The sequence below is a fragment of the Gobius niger genome (assembly GCF_951799975.1).
Source record: "Gobius niger genome assembly, chromosome: 18".
NCBI classification, from domain to species: domain Eukaryota; kingdom Metazoa; phylum Chordata; class Actinopteri; order Gobiiformes; family Gobiidae; genus Gobius; species Gobius niger.
In genome coordinates, this window is record NC_136869.1 from 19,626,789 (window position 1) to 19,643,902 (window position 17,114).

General features: G+C 40.6%; 1 long non-coding RNA gene across 5 annotated transcripts in view; it reads left to right on the plus strand.

Annotated features, from left to right (window-relative positions):
• The window catches only part of LOC306977954, a 38,233-nt gene extending 23,298 nt beyond the window's left edge, over positions 1-14,935 (plus strand). For 3 of the 5 annotated variants that reach the window (XR_013793867.1, XR_013793868.1, XR_013793871.1), the window contains 6 exons: positions 589-657; positions 5,779-5,978; positions 6,692-6,784; positions 7,530-7,742; positions 13,328-13,395; positions 14,705-14,935. This is a non-coding gene — a long non-coding RNA (uncharacterized lncRNA). The remainder of the gene's footprint in view (positions 1-588; positions 658-5,778; positions 5,979-6,691; positions 6,785-7,529; positions 7,743-13,327; positions 13,396-14,704) is intronic. The other 2 variants (XR_013793869.1, XR_013793870.1) reach the window with 2 other exon arrangements.
• The last annotated feature ends 2,179 nt before the right edge of the window (positions 14,936-17,114 follow it).

Below are 17,114 nucleotides of genomic sequence, written 5' to 3' on the forward strand. Positions count from 1 at the left end.
ACGCCAGCCCAAACTCCAATATACATCACATTTGTATGATGTTTCTCTGAACTTCATTGTCTACACACCATCACCAAACATTTTTGCGGGTTGCTAACCATTTGAAACGTTTCTGGGGTTTTTTTTTGCAATACTGCGGCGGCAACCAGCGCACAAGAGGAAGAAGTATGCCCTTGTAGAACTGCTTTTCTATAGCATTTGAAAACCTAGGGATATTTTCTCATCACATATAATATTTGAAGTGATAGTACAAAAATACTGAGGGTAGGTGTAAAAGCCTGAATGAAGCTTAATATAGGCAAGGTTTCGACTCAAACCATTTAGCTTCTTCAGGGTGGACATTGATCTGATTTTGAACATTTATAAAAGTTTGAATCTGTAGTAAAATATATTCATTAGAGGTACAGCCTCTATTTTATATCATAGATTTTTCATGGGTCATTCCTCCACTATCAAGTTTTGAATACGTGCTGACCCGACCGCACTACACTCACAATGAAAGAATCATTCTTTCATTTTGATAGTTTGTTTTTTTACATAGTCATATCAAAACTCTATCATAGTTTTTCTCATTTCTCTGTTTTGCAGGTGGATTTGGCAGACCTCCTCTCCACCCTCTCTCTCTGTGGCTGTATTGCAGAGCACAGTGGACCCATGGTAAGGCGTGTATCTTTTGCTGTGTCTGTGAGGACAGCTACCCCGACCGGGCCCCAGTGGTGCTTTGTGGCCGGGAAGTACCTTGAGTTACAACTGTCACGCTGCTTGCTCTTAAAGGGACAGAGCACTTTCCTTTGACCACCCGTGCACTCTCGTCTAAAAGCTAATCACTGTATGAATACTTTATGTTTGTGTACATGCCGTGTCATTTTGTATCAGCTGCACAACCAGAGAAGATAAACACACGTACCATTGCGTCAGGCGTAAATGCTTCATACGATCCCTCAGCTGTGGCTGCACAATTAATGACCATCGGATGAAAATTGCTATTGTAATGATTGCAATTAGCAAAGTAACAGGCTGCAGGTACAGTATTTAGGGTCTAAATAGTTTCTGCCTTTTGATTTCCTAATGAGGTTTATACAGTGGTAGCAGGAAAGTAAAACTAAGCTTACTCCTTTGGGATTTATGATGCATGAAACCTGCTGTTTAGTTTAGTTTTAGTTTGTTTCATTTGTTTATTTGAGCAGTAAACATTCTGCTTAAAGGAGAGGGCCGAAGCAAGAGGCTTATGAGCACCTACCTCCAAACTCAATGCATAATAACTCTAATTTTACGATAGTACAAAAGGAATAAAACAACAAAGAAACAACAGCAAAAAATGTATTATATACAATGGCAGTATCTGATTATGGTAGAAATGTCTATTATAAAGATGGCATTTACATTAAGGAAGATTACATGACTGTGTCATGTGCTGTACATTCCCCCAAAAAGGAGCAATACTAATTACGAATGATTAAGCTACATAAAAAACCGTCTCATGCACGACCCCCGCAGCATGCACACATACACACAATGTACCCGTTTATGAATTAACATCATGCTATTGTAATTACATTATCCATCATACAATTAGTCACATCGTATTGCGATTTGCCTCATTGACAAAAGAAGAACTTGTTACATTTCAAAGCGGCTATTTTAATACAGACCAAACTCACAAACCACTGTTTGAACTGTTCATATAATTAACAACGGTCTTGTTTTATGTGTGATGTCTACGAAAGCAAGTAACAAAGGTGACCATTATTCCTCCTTTCAGATGGTTACCAATGCCAAACATTACTGAAAGTCACTAGTTTTATATTATGAAGGCACATTAATATACATATTATACTCTTGATCTTGCTACTTCCCAGTTGTCATTCCCATCATCAGTACAATATTAATTTGTGTATTAATTATAATTTATTTTTCTTGTGTTATGTATGATGTATGCACTACATAGTGTAGTGTGTTAAAAAGCCAGGGTGTAGAGCAGTTGAAGAGGGCAGTAGCTCCCCATCAGCTAACCCCCACCCTGCTGTCATTTACACCTTTTAGTAACTAGATTTTTGTATTCGTTTAGCAGCCCATCTCCGATCATTTCCTCATTATTTATCTGTTTTGAACAGATTTAAGATGTTCACAATGATCAGAGTCTTCATTTTAAAACATGGATAACGAATTTAATTGAAATTGCAATGCCCATGAGAAAATAAAAAAAGTGAGATCCCTTTTTCAAAACGATCAACATGGCGTCTTCATGTGGGGCTTTGTTTAGTTTGCCTCCCTGCCGCCCCAACCTGACTGAACAGTGATGATGGACAGTAAAGCTGCTGGATACAGTCTGATCCTGGGTCACTTTATGAATGAAGCTCAGAAAGGAAAAACAGTTGACTTTTCACAGGCTGTCACATGCTCTCGGTGCGCGTTCATCTTAAAGTCGACAGGAATTTGTTTGTTTCCTCCATAAATCTTGTTTTGTGTATTTGTACAGTAAGTGGCACTGGGCTCCTCCACACTGCTCCGCTGAATAAATCTCTCCCCTTAGTTTGTTTACCAAATGTGTGCTCTTTTTGAGTGCACAAGTAGCGGCTTATTACCGAGATGTTGGCCCTGGGTGTTCTGCCTCTGTGAGCCGTGTTTACTACAGCGACGAGTGAAAATATTCAGTCATTACGGTCTCTCTCACACGGGTCACTTACACGGCGCTACGTTATTTACAAAACACAACAGTTTGGTTTATGAATGAGATGCCGTCTCGCTGGATTAAAGCGCCGTAATCCCTGGATCGTTTTTTTTTTCTCTCCGTCTTTGCGCGCTCCGCTGGAATCTGAAAAAATGAGCCAATTACTGGAGTCTGTAATGTTTGAGGAGGCGTGTGCGCTGTGAGGTATGGGACTGCGCTGATTATGTCATTCCCAGCGGATTGCGTAGAGCGGGAAGAACACAGTGGGTCTCACTACTGCGGGTTTGTGAAGGTGGCCTCGGCTTTCCCCCGCGGTGGGGGTAAAGAAGCGGTGTGCCATGGGTTTCATGAGGAGAAAAAGGCAGGAGTGAAGTTTATTCATGAGGTATGCAGTGGTTGACCTTGTTACTTTTCAGTGATGAAGAGCTCAAAGTTAATTGGATTCCTCTTGGTTTTGTCCCTCTGTCCAGAACATGTCGCTTCTTATCTTGAAGCCATGAATGAGAAAGTAAATGGGTTTTAATGGCAATACATTGGATTCCCATGGGCTGAAATATGGCTGCCAATCTGCTATGTGTATTGTAACTGGGATAGAACTGCCAACCGTCTCGCTACAAGACAAGCTTTCTACCACCTGAGCCACTCTTTATTTGTCAGGCTCCATGAGGTTTGAGTGATAGATTCATTTCCTGGTAGTTTACTAGATTGCTTTGGACTCTATAGGTATTTGTTTGTAGTCAGTTTATGGCTTGTTTTATAGCTGACAGACAGAGGCGGGGAGTACTCGGTGAAATCTCAACTTATATAGTGCTTTTCTACCTTTATCAGTGCCAAAGCGCTTTACAGTCAGGAACCAGTCACCCATTCACCCTCTCATTCACTCACCAGTGTACGCAGACACTGGAGCAACTCGGGTGTCTTCCCCAAGGACACAGCAACAATGTGCACCACCTTCACCACCGTCGCACTTGAGTAACTTTTTGAAGAAATTGTACTTCTTAGAGAAGTTTCATCATGCGGTTCTTTTTCCTTGAGTAAAATTATGATGAAGTATCTGTACTCTGGAGTAAAAATACTCAATATTTGAGTAAACATTTAAGCGGCAAATGCTTCATTTCGATTGATCAAATAGATGTAGATCGTCTCATGCACCTTGTTCATTAGATTTTTCCTTCCGCATTTTCTGCCATTTTCTGAGAACTCTCTTTGTAAATTTCAGGATTTCCACTTGATTTTGTGTTTTGTTTCACATCATTTTTGATGTCATTGAATAAATAAGACATTTTTGCTCAGTTACTCACAGTACTCAAGTAACAAGTACTTTTGTAGAGTACTTCTGTAAATATTTGTGCCACTACTTTTTACTTGTACTTGAGTAAAATTACTTCAGAGTAACGTGACTCTTACTTGAGTAAATACTTTGCTTACTCTACACACCTCTATTAAGGGAAGTGCGAGTAAGCTCTGCTAGTCTGAAATGAGCAGATCTCAAAAGAATGCATTTACACATTGGACTTAAAGAATAAACTAAAATCTTATCTGTTCTTACTTTTCCAAACTACCAGTTAATATAATAAATGGTGCAATAATACAACCTTCCCTGCACTTTTGTTGTACAAGTGGCGTATTGGATTTGTTAAACCACTTCCGCCCTTTTCGTCTGTTTTGTGAAACAATGCACCGTCTTTATCATCTTGCTGTCTTTGATGGTGTGAAAAGAACCTGAAATAGCCCAAACCCACTGCAGCCTCTCTCTTATCGAGCTGCAGATGGTATTATCGTCTGTTAAATGATGAACTTGTGGCATTATTTTCCAACACGAGTGCACCTGCTAAACCACAGCAGTGTGTTTATCCAATAGAGCCCGCACAACGCCTCATTGACTAACCTCTTTCTAGTTGGAGATGAGAGCCATTGAATTAACAGGCCATGTAATTAAACACAAACGCGGGCCTGATGGAGCTGTGAAAGTCCTCAAATGAACAGTTAATGGAAGCTGTTACACCACCTGCCACTGTCGTCTCCCCATAACAGGCTGACAATAACCGGCTTATGTACACTTTTATATGGCTGCGTTTGTGCAGTCGGCCACGCGCTCCGCTCTGTTAGTGAGGTGGCAGTGTGTGAAAGTACAGGTGTAGGGTTATTGTCGTGAACTGTGTGCCATGAAGTCTCCTGATCCTTCAGGGCTCCAAAGAAACCTGCAGTGTAACAAGTATTTAGGCACGTTAGAGTATTAAGGATTCATTGTGGAGTTTATGGCACAGTAAAAGATACAGCTGTTATTACTATTTGTACCTCTACCTCTTCTACGACTATAACCAGTACTAATATCACTAGGACTGCTACTACCGTACAGTTGGAGGAAAAAGTATGTGAACGCTTTGGAATTTCTCACATTTCTGCCTAAATTGATCATAAACTGTGGTGTGATATTCTTATGATTATAAGAATGAGAAAACAGTTTCTGCTTAAACTAATACCTCTCAAACGTTTCATCATATTTTTAACAGGACAGCATTGAATAAGTAAGTGAACCCAAATAGCCAGCTTTTCTTTTGCAGCAATAACTGCTTTTCTGTCGTTGCAGTTTAGACGTTCACAATGATCAGGATGAATCTTGGACTTTTCCTCTTTACAAAACTGCTGCAGTTCAGCCAGATTCCTGGGTTCGCTTACTTATTCCACATTGTCCTGTGAATGTTTACATGTTATGGCCAATAGAAATATGATAACATGTAATTGTTTGGGTGGTAGTAGTTTAAGCAGACACTGTTTTCTCAGTCTTGTGTTTTTAATAAAGATCTGACCATATTTTAAGACCAATTTAGGCAGAAATGTGATAAATTCCGAAACGCTCACATACGTTTTCCACCCACTGTAATGTTTCTCCTTTAAAATCATCCCACATTCATTCATTTATAAAAAGTGTGTAGTTTCTTTTCCCCGCTTCTGTACAAGCCTGTCATGTCAACACGAGCGTTGCACTTTAGTCTTCTCATTAGGTTTGAAGTCTGCGTTATAAAACAAACAGAAAGCAGCTGGGAGTTGCGCCGTAGCCGCTGAGTAATATTTTGACTGTGTGCCACTTTCTCTCCCCTCCGTAGGCCCGCGTGACGGCAGCTGCTGGCTCATGTCACTGTCTGCCGCCTCCAGCCCCTGACCCGAGCGCTCTGGATGTGGTCAGCTGAGCAGTTAGTCACGCTCGCCCGCGTGGATGTACCGAGACCCGCTGCCAAAGCTCACTTTCATCGCCCCTTATGAGTGTCCTTCCCCCTCAGAACACTCCAGAGCTGCAAGGCCGGAGGTGAGTAGAGTCGCTGAAATATTATCTCAAGTTAAAGTACTGTTCTACAGAGTTATGTACTCAAGAAGAAGTCAAATGGTTACCACGCAACAACAACAACAACAACACACATCTGCATTTCTCTGATTGTTTTTCTCCGCTTCCTGTTCGCTCGCCGTTGCTCCGCCTCGAGAAAATTAAAATCGGCAAAGTTGCTTAAACACACATTCACTCAAGTAGAAGTAACAAGTTGTTTTCATATTAATTTCTCAGGCAAAAGTAGAAAAGTACATGGTGAATGTACTCCTCGATTTTAAGAAAACTACTTTCGAGGAAAACGCACTCAAGTAGAAGTGAAAAAGTAGTTACGGAAATGATTACTTAAGTTATATGTCCACTGAGAAATTAGGTCATAGATGGTTTCATTAAGGGAGGTCAAGATGAAGCTTTTATCACGTGATGGGTAAAGTGTCATACTTAAGAAAAAAGTACAGTATGTGATTGAACTACTCTCGAAAGTACAATTTCTTCTTCTTGAGTAAACGCAAGTACTCCCCACCTCCCACTTCAACAACCTCCAAATCTTTCCACCAGTGTTGACATGTACAAGGTCGTTCCCCCCGTCGGCTCTTTCATGTGAAACTGGCAACATAATCCAACAAAACCGTTCAATAAACTCCTGTCAACTCCCACTGCTCTTATTTTTTTCTTTTTCTCCCCCCCCTCATGTGCAGGAATGCAGCGTCATGCTTCAGATCCCACGCACAATCGCTGTGAGGAGTTATGAATGAATGAGAAGGCGGAGGTTCCTCAAGGCGCATGACCGGGTAAGGACAGGGAAGAAGGTAAAGGGTGGTTGCGTTTCCCATAACTGTGCCACCCTCATCATCATGTTGGTTAAATATTCGAGTAAGAGTAATGGACACTATTCATTTAGAAGGCATTTATTATGACTGTGTACTTCCAGTTAACCAGGAAGACGGAGCTCGACTTACTCATGCTTTTACTGTGGAGGGTAATGGGGCACAACAAAGTGGAGTGGATTCCTGCGGCGCGATTTCATGAGCTTTTACAGACCAATAAACCACTACAATTTAGTCTGGGGGTTTGACTTGTGCCGTTTGTGAATGGAAGTAGCAACAGGAAGTGAAATTATGAAGTCGCTCGGTTTAGGACGTGAGAAAATAATGAGGATGTATCGCATTATTCAGTATTAGTAATGGCTTGTTTGTTTCGACAAATTGGATCAAGTCAAGATACACAAAAAAAACTCAATCAAAACAAGGTAATATGTGACAAAATTAGGAGAAATAATGACTAGATCTGACCTTTTTGAAAGTTACTCTGCGTTTGTTTTGTTTTTATGTTTTTGGCTTGCATACATTACACATCTACTGACCACAAACTGTCTCTCATCAGGAACAGGAACACTTGGTTTTACATGTGCCTGTTTTATGAATGGGCTTCAGCCATAGTACAGAAAAGTGAAATTTCCATCTGGTATCCTTTCAAATGCCACATGACTGAATCATGTGTTGACTCGCTGTTATCTCATCCCTTCTTCCCATCCAGGAAGCCCTGGGCGGTAGTGGACATGTCCCGCCTGTGTGACCTCATTGTGGCCGACGGGAGCAGGTTCGCGCCCCCCTCTCCCTCTTTTGATGTGGCCCTGTGTTTGTTCAGCAGCGCCAGCGGTCTGACGGTCCCATTCACACCCGGGACACTTGCTAAATCCCTGAGCGCAGCCCGGCCGGCAGCCCCTATTGTGAGCCTCTGACGCAGGAGGTGAGAAACATGCACCTATTGGGACGGCTTTACCTGCGCTCAAATGCAAAGTGAGATAATGGATTAAAAAAAAAAAAACTATAATGGACTGAACTTTCTAACCTTTTTTATCACTAAGTGTGAACACATTTTTCTCCATAAAATGTGCCAATCAGGGTGTGTTAAACAGCAGAAGAATGTACACATGGGCGTGTGCTGCTACACTGCATTGCTCTGTGACATGCAGCAAAACAAACAGAGCACATATAGTTCACTATATGTGCTCTGTTTGTTTTGTACATAATAATTCTCACAGAAGTTGGCTTCCCAATTGCATGAATTAGACAGGAAATGAAAATGTGCAACAAAAGGGGAAGTATTTTGCAAAGTCAACTTTTTTTTAGCTTTTTAGGTTAGTTTAGGTAAACTTTAGTGCCCCATATGGAAATTTGTCTTGGATTTGCCAAGCTGTATTTCCTACATTAAAGACACTTGTAGCTGCTAGTGCAATACATGAGATAAAATACAAAAAGACAACAGTCAACTGCTCCTGCATATGTTCAACAATGGAATATGGCTGTGCCATAACAATCACATACAGCAAGATATACTACACATTAATGTTGCACATAAGTTTCCATCAAGGCAATAAAGAGAACATACAAGACCCATTATTAAGAAGAGCAAACGCTACAGGACTAAAAGAGTATCGGTTACTAGTGGCTCTTACAGCCCGATATCGTTTCCCCGATGTTAGCTCATATTCATATAAGGTTGTTTGTAAAGAACGATCTCTTTCCTACTAATTATTTTAATGGCATTTCTGGCCAATTCCTCAGTTTTTGTTTTACACAGGACAGTACGAGAGCCAAACCAGGTAACCATACCATATCTGATTAGGCTTTCCAAAACAGCATTATAAAAACAAGACTTTTGTGCTCTCAAACAATCTGTCTTCTTAGTAAATCAACATGCACCTTCCACTTTTGTAGGTTATCTACATAAACACCAAGATATTTGAAGAATTCTACTTAATTTTACCGACGTTAAGAGTCAGGTGGCGCTCCATGTTGCAATGTTGTTCTCCCATCAAAAACATATCTGGAGCTGTGTTTCCACCCACTCACGCATCTTTGAGTAATGTTTACATCTTCTCCAGTGGCTGTAGAGCGCGACAGCTCCAGAACAGCTCCTCCCGAGGTCCTACGTATCCGGAAACTGCTTTCCGTACTTCTCGATCTCTTGCTGAGCTTAATCCTTTCATCGGGAATTAAAAACTCATAGTTTCACTACAGCCACATGAGCCACACAGACATTTTTTTTTTCTCTTTATTGAAACCGCTGCACAAAGGGCGGGGGTGTTAGGGGCATACGGTGAGATTGCGTGAAAACCACATATCCCACTGATTCATATCGCACTAAACGCACCCTGTCTAGCTGGTAAATGATGTATATAATAAATAATTGCAATGGGGGGGCTGTAGTGCTGTCTCTAAGTTACTCTAATACGACTCAATGAAACTATTGGGTGTAACACGTAGGGCATCTGGGGTAATCGCTCACATAAAATAGATTAGATGGATAAAACATAAACCTTTGACTCTTTTCTCTACTTATGCGACGTCGAGACTGTGTTCTGACTACGATTACGCACACCTTGATGTCTTTTTTTCCACTTTGACTCGAGTTTCTTTTGCAGAAATGAAAGCACAAAACGGTTCTTAATCACAGTGCGAGGGCGGCGCCGATAACACTCTTTTGACCAGCCTGCAGCAGCAGATTAGCCGCGCTGTTAACAGAAGCATTGCTCTGTACTCTCGTGGAGAAAGTGTGATTCATTCAAGCACCGGATCTTAGATTGAGAAAAGAGAAAGTGGCCGCTCATTGATGCGTTCCTTTGCACAGCAACACTGTTTAAATATTTGAACATCTCTAATCACATCCAGCTGAGTCACACACACTGTACTTGACACTTGATTCTGTGCGTTTAAGGAGCGCGCGGCGGGCAAGATAGCTGAACTAGAACAGAGGAAGCCACCATACTCGTGCGTGTGAGAGCGCGAGAGAGCGAGTTCCTCCTGCCCTGACACCACTCCACCAGCACCATAAATGGAAGGAGATTCATTCACAAATTTGCACCCCGTGAACCCGCCACTTTGATACATGAGTCGCGCGGCAGATGCTGCAGCGCTAACACATGACTTATCAGAATCCTGGCGCGCAAACTTCTGATGCTTGATATACTCACCGTCTTCATTACAATTCTTAGAAGTCACATTTTTGCCGACAGCTATTCCTAATTGACGCATAAGAGCTGTGTTTATATTTGGTAGCGACAGTGCCTCTCGAAAGTACTAATACACCTTGAACTTTTGCACATTTTGTCATGTTTACAGCCATAAAGGTTTTATTTAGAATGTTTTACTGAACAAAAAAAAAATGGACAATTGCGAAGTGAAAGCAAAATGATAATGATTTTGTTACTTTTCAAAAAATAGTAAAAGTGAAAAGTGGGGCGTGCATAAGTATTCATACAGCAGTTTTCTGAGCACATTAAATTGCCTTTATAACATTCCTAATAACTGCAGAATGTTCACACTTTGCCCTAACGGTTTAATAGAGGCCATTTGTGTGTAATCTACTCTCAGTATAATTTCAGCTGTTCTATTAGGCCCTCAGAGCTATGGTCGGAGTGTATTGGTCACTAAACAGCATCATGAAGGTCAAGGAGCACCAGAGAGGTCAGGGATAAAGCTGTGGAGAAGTTTAAAGCAGCGTTAAGTTATACAAAGATTTTCCCAAGATTTAAACATCTCCCGGAGCAACTGTTCAATCCATCATTCAGAAATGGAAAGAGTACAGCACCACTGTGAACTTACCAAGACACGGCCATCCACCTAAACTAACAGACCCAACAAGGAGAGCACTGGTAAGAAATGCAACCAAGTGCCCCAAGATTTTTGTTATGTATGGCGCAAACCTAACACTGCTCATCGTCCTGAGTGCCTCATCCCCAGTGTCAAATATACGGGGGGGAGCATCATGCTGTGGGGCTGCTTTTCCTCAGCGGGGACTGAGAAGATTGCAAGAATAGTTGTGAAGACGGATGGAGCCAAATACAGGGACATTTTGGAGGAAAATCTGCTGGAGTCAGCAAGAGAACTGAGGCTGGGGACAATGACCCTAAACACAAAGATAAATCTACAATGGAATGGTTTCTAATTTGACAGAGCTTGAGTTGTTTTGTAAAGAGGAATGGGCTAAAATGTCACTCTCTACATGTGCAAATCTTGTGTCATCTTGAGTCAGACCCCAAAAGACTTGCTGTTGTTATTCCAGCAAAAGGGGGTTCCACAAAGTATTAATTTATGCTGTACTTGTGCACGCCTGACTTTTCACTTTTCTATTTTTTGAAAAATAACAGAATCATGTATCATTTTGCTTTCACTTCACAGTTGTCTGTTACTTGCGTGTGAACGTTCAGTAAAAAAATCAAAATAAAATCTTTGTTTATGGTTGTAAACATGACAAAATGTGCAAAAGTTAAAGGTGTATTTGTACTTTCGAGAGACACTGTATATTTATTAAGGCTATGCATTTGCCTGGGCATTGCATTTTCTTGGACATTGGTTGGTAATGTGATAGAAAATGAGACAAAAAGCGATGAAAAGGTGGCAAAAAAAATGTGACACAACTAAACAGGAATGGAAAAAAAAAATTAAAAAAAAGTGACAACGAGAGGAAAAAGATCTGTTTAGAGGAGTTTTGTAGGTCTTAGCTTTCAAATGAGGCGTTACTGTAAGCTTTTAGTTTTGGGTGAAGCTGAAGCACACTTGGTTACGGTCGGGTTTAAGAGGTTAAAGCTGCATTTTGCAACTTTTATGTGAAAAAAAAAAGTTGATACTTGTGTGTATTTGACCTTGTAGTGACCCAGCTGTATGAGTGGTCAATGTGGCGCCTTTACTTTCCATCACAGTGGTTTCTATGAGGCTCAAGGACCAATTGTTTTGTAGGTTTTCTGGTGTGAGGGTCCGTCCGCAGTGAAAACCTTTTAAACAATTGATACCAGAGACCACTGTGATGGAAAGTAAAGGCGCCAAGCTGACCACTCATACAGCCACTGGGACACAACACGCACAAATATCAACTTTTTTTTTTGCAGTAAAAAGTTGCATAATGCACCTTTAATGTTTGGTGCAGCTCTGTGAAGAAACTCCTTTTATAATATTGGGCTTTTGCAATTTCCCACCCCAGACCACCCTATTTAATATTTTTTTTTCTCTGTGTGTAAAACAACATGCGTACATTCTTTTTGAAGGTTTCCACATCCTTAATAGCAGTGGTTCGGGATCAGGACGAGCACTGAGCGGGCGGTCCCAAGACGATTTAAAGATGTCACAAAGGGAAATATTCATATTGTATTTGATAGGATTTATAATTGAAACCAGCATATATTTATGAATTAGGTCAAATAACAGATGAAACCGTGTAAATATATATATACAGTATTATATTTTAGACATTATTCAATTTAATTAAAGATCATTTAATTTATGATCAACTTGTGCTTTCTTCTGTAGACATGATTTACACATAGTTTCGACACAAGTCCATTATGGGTCTATTTTCAGTCCAAATTTGAACCAGATCTAGATCCGGTGGTTCTTAAAATCAGATATTTTGTACTTGATGTGAGAGGTTTGTGGAATCACCGGTGTGGAGGGTTCTTGGAATCATCTATCAGAATGCGTGTGGAAATGTAAATGTAAAATGATTTTTCACTTCTTCTGTGTGACAAGGGTCTGCCCCAGTAACTATAATGGGCTCAGCAGGAAACAGAAACTAGTTCCTTAAATAAAAGTTTTTACATTCTTAAATACTGTAATGATTAAAAACAAGAAGAAGGAAATGAAAGATTAAAGCTTCACATCAGGTCCCACATCATTTCTATATGGTGACGTTGTGCTATAATCAGTGATTCCCTCATTGCCCTGTTGTAAAGTCACTGTTGGCCCCGCTGGAACACTGTAACCCTGCACTTTTACTACTAAAGGTCAGCGAGTGTGTAGTGGCGTATAAATAGCAGTGGGGGGGACTATTAAGCGTCAGTATGTCTTCATCAGCAAATCTTCAATTAGAATATAACTGCTCAGACCTCCAGCCTTTTAATCTCTTTATCTGGAAGAACAGCATGTATGTATATGCGAGCGCGCGCCTGTGTGTGTGTGTGTTCTTGTACTTACTACTTTGTGAGGACCCATTTGTGTTTTTAACCAACAGAGTGAGGACATTTTTGTAAAGTGAGGACATTTTAGGTGGTCCTCACTTATTTGAAGGGCTGTCTGAGGGTCAAGGTGTGGTTTTAGGGTTAGGGTTAGAATTGGGTTTAGATTAGGTTTAGGGTTAGGATTAAGGTTAGGGTTCGGGACTCTAACCTTAGGGCTAGGGTCTGGGCAATACATTATGCCTATGAGTGTCCTCACTAAGATAGAAGTACAAGATTGTGTGTGTGTGCGTGTGTGTGCGTGTGTGTTCTTATCCCAGAAACCTAATCCAGCCCCTCGTTCCTCGCTCACTCCACTGTCTCATCTTATCGTTTTCCACAGATCTTGTACGCCGGGAGACTTTCCCAACAGCCGAGGAGTCGTTTGTGGAGTGTCCGGACTTGCTGCAGGTGAGCGGCGCGTTCCCATGCTCCCGGAGAGAAAATAGTACCCCCCCTCCCACTCCCCTTGTGTGTGTGTATACACAGTTGTGGGAGGTCTGTGACTTGGCAGGGGCGAGGTGTAAGAGGTATGCCCACTCCGGTGAGGAACAGCAGGTCGCTACATGCCGCTGCACACTCATTGGAATAAAAAAAAAAGGTATTTTCAGGAACTGTCAAACACTTTTAAGATTTATGCACATTAATGAACATAAAACGGAGCCTCTGGTAGATCAAGAAGATGTAACAACAGTGACAACAGAAATGACAAAGATCAAGATCAGGTTATTGATTCCTCTTTAGCCAACATTTTTTGTTTTAAATGCTTTTTTTAACGTCTCCTTTCAAAGCTAAGATCTACAAAATGGATGTGAACGTTTTTGTCGCATTTTTGACACATTTTTGCTGCTTATATATTGATTTTTTTGTCGTTTTTTTAATGCGTTTTTGGAGCTTTTTTGTTACATTTTTGTTTGCAGTCTTTAAGTCGGTGCAATGCCGCATTTGAAAGCTAAGACCTTTCAGCAACACAACTTAACTGGTTAATCACTGAAAATACTGTGGATGGAACATGACAAAGCCCAAATTTCTGTACGTACAATAAGCAGTAGTAGCAGTAAGTCATAAACAATAGCGAAAGGATTTGTCGTGCAATCGGAGGAGCACACATCCCGACAGGCTGAACATGCAGGCTCACCCAAATAAAAAATCCTAAATAAAGCAAAAACTCCTATATAATCCTTCAAAACTCCCAAACTCAGTTCAGCTTAATGTGTGCAGTGGGTTTTTTTAAGCGCTGTAACGGTGCACCACTTTGGTTTCCTCGAGCTGTTGCTTCCTGTAAGGCGATGTGTGGAGGTCTGGCAGAAGAGTCATTCATAACTTTTGAAGCTGTGAAACCTCCCAGTCGACCAATGGAACGGCTCACCAGCAGAGGGTAGAGCATTGTTGGAGTGATTGGCTGTGCAGGGACTTCACACTGAGTCAGCAAAGTTGAAGCTCTTTGCTCTCTGATTGGACGGATGACTTCCCTGTGCGAGTTTCAAAATCTGGCCATATTTGGGGTTTGCCCTGGTAAATTAATCTCAACATTATGCAGACCGCAACTGAAACGAATGTATGAATTGTTTGAAATGATTTACCAGCTGCATTGTTTCCTTTTACCACATGACAGAATAAGATACTGCAGATACTACTTCATTTACTAAAGCACATGTCACACACCCTAAAGCACATGAATTACTTTTTTTAGCCTAACTGTGGTTTTCTTCCACTGCAGTGAATCATCTGAACACAGAGGAACGGAGGAGAAGCTGCAGCTGGAGAAGCCATAAAGACGGATGACTGGACCGCATTTGAAAGCTCAGAACCTCCGGAATTCAGCCACTGACGTTTAACTACTGGGACTCTGATCTATATGATCTGGCACCCAAAGGACAGAGCTCTTTCCTGCTTTCATAAACGATGTTACTTACAATATTGTCATACCATGTAAAAGTAACATTGGCTTTGAACATGTTTACTTAAAGGTATTTCCGAAAAGCTCCTACATACGTCGGCTTTAAGTGTTACGTTGTCGACATGAGTCAGAACGCCAGTGTTGGTCCGCTTCATTTAGCGACTGTGTTATGAATCAGGCCCGCACTCAAAGTAATAATAGTGAGAAGTTTCAGTAAAGACAGTTGAATGTTACGTCTGATTTAATAAATGCCAAATGAATCAAGTATATTATTGAGTGCATTTTTATCTGAGTGCATTATTGGGGAGGAGCTTTCCAGATTACATATCGCTACAAATTAGTCAAACCGTAATATCTAAAAACCCCACCTGGACCAAGCACATTTTCTTGAATTTGGCTTCACCCAAATCTAAAAGCTTCTTGAAAAAAAAAAAAAAAAAAAAAGTCAAAATAGCAAGAAGGATGAAAATGTGACGGAAACCGAACAAAAAAGCAATGGAAAAAACGTGACGAGAAGATGGAGAAAATACTCTCGATTAACGCGAGATAAAAGCATAAAAAGAAACTTGCTTGCGATACAATTTGGCGCATTCATTCTGTCTGTTCTGTTTCCTCAAATTAAAGCAGAGTCTCCTTCAAAACCAGGGTGATGTTCCGCTCCCGGCAAAAGAACATTCTCTGCCGTTTGTTGTCGAGTTTCAGAATTTTAATCTAATTTCTGTTTTCAAGAAAATAAACAAAAGTTGAGAGAAATTCCCACAAGCCAAATTGTTTATGGAAAATGCACAAACAAAGCAGTATTGAAAAATCCTTATTACTTTAATTTCATTCAGCATCTTCATTCTGAGTCATTGTTAGGGGAAGTCTGTGTTGCTTTTAACCAAACAATTGGGGACTTCCCTGTTCACTTTGAGGCTCTCACTTCTGCTTGTTGTCTTTTTGGTCAAAATGTCACCTATTATGATTATACAGAGGCATTAATGTCGACGGCGTGTGTTGTCTGAGCCATTTGAAGGTCTTTCGGGGGAACAGTGGGGAGGCGGAGTGTGACTGACCTTAGCGTTTACACAGATGTTGGCGTTTTGACAAGGCCATGAGAAAGGTGAGGCCTAAACGCTTAGACCACTTAAATCATTGTGCAGGACGGCACTGGACGGACATGTGTGTCTGTAGATCTTATATATAGAATAACGTACACTCATTTGGGAGGAATGGTGTTGTCATTTCTTAAAACCTATGAAACAAAAATTAGACTCATTTAAGGTTTTGAAATGAAAATGTCAGCTTAGTATCTTCACTACTTCATCATTTTGTTCACAAATTAATGCTGTTACAATCTACTCCATGGCAAAAAAAAGAAACTGACAAGAAAAATAAGCTTTGCTGCAGTGTTGTTGTCCTCAAGTTCTGAGAAATTATAAGACATGATTTCAGTAACTTTTGTTCTATTCCACAATTTAATTTGAATATTTTTGCTTTGTACACTACTGTTCCAAAGTTTGGGGTCAACCTGGCCAGTTCTACAGCTTCTCAGTTTTCAGCATTGCTAGCATGATTGCATTTGGGTTTTCTAATAATCCATTACCCGCTAACACGGCTAGCTAACACATTAGACACTGGAGCGATGCACCTGCGCACTCCTATGTACAGTAGGTATTCCATCAAAAATCGCCGGTTTCCAGCTAGAACAGGCATTCACAACATTAACAATGTCTAGACTGTATTTCTGATTAATTTTATGTTATCCTCGTTGAAAAAAGCAGTGTTTTTCTTTCAAAAATAAAAAACATTTGAATTGACCCCAAACTTTTTAGCAGTAGTAAAAAAATAATTGGGAACAAAATCTACAAAAAAACATCTGCGTAATATTTGTGAAACGTAGACTTTTATTAGATAGCTGAATATGGAATGGCGATGAGGAATAGAGTCAGCAACATGCATCAAAACTCCTTGGACAACGCACTGCATGACAAGCTCTGTTTAACTAATGTCGTAATATTGTTTACATAGAGTACATTTAACTTTGTAGGGCCTATAATTCATTATTTTTTCCTGGACATGGACAAAAAACTGCCAAGAAAGAGTCTTTTGTTCTTTTATTATAAAAGCAGGTAATGTCTTAAAGGAACAGGCCAACATTTTTACATACTGAGATATGTTCTTTCCTGAGCTTAGACGAGTTGATGTGTACCTGTCTGGTCTTTGAGCGTGTCCTCAGTCACGCACAACG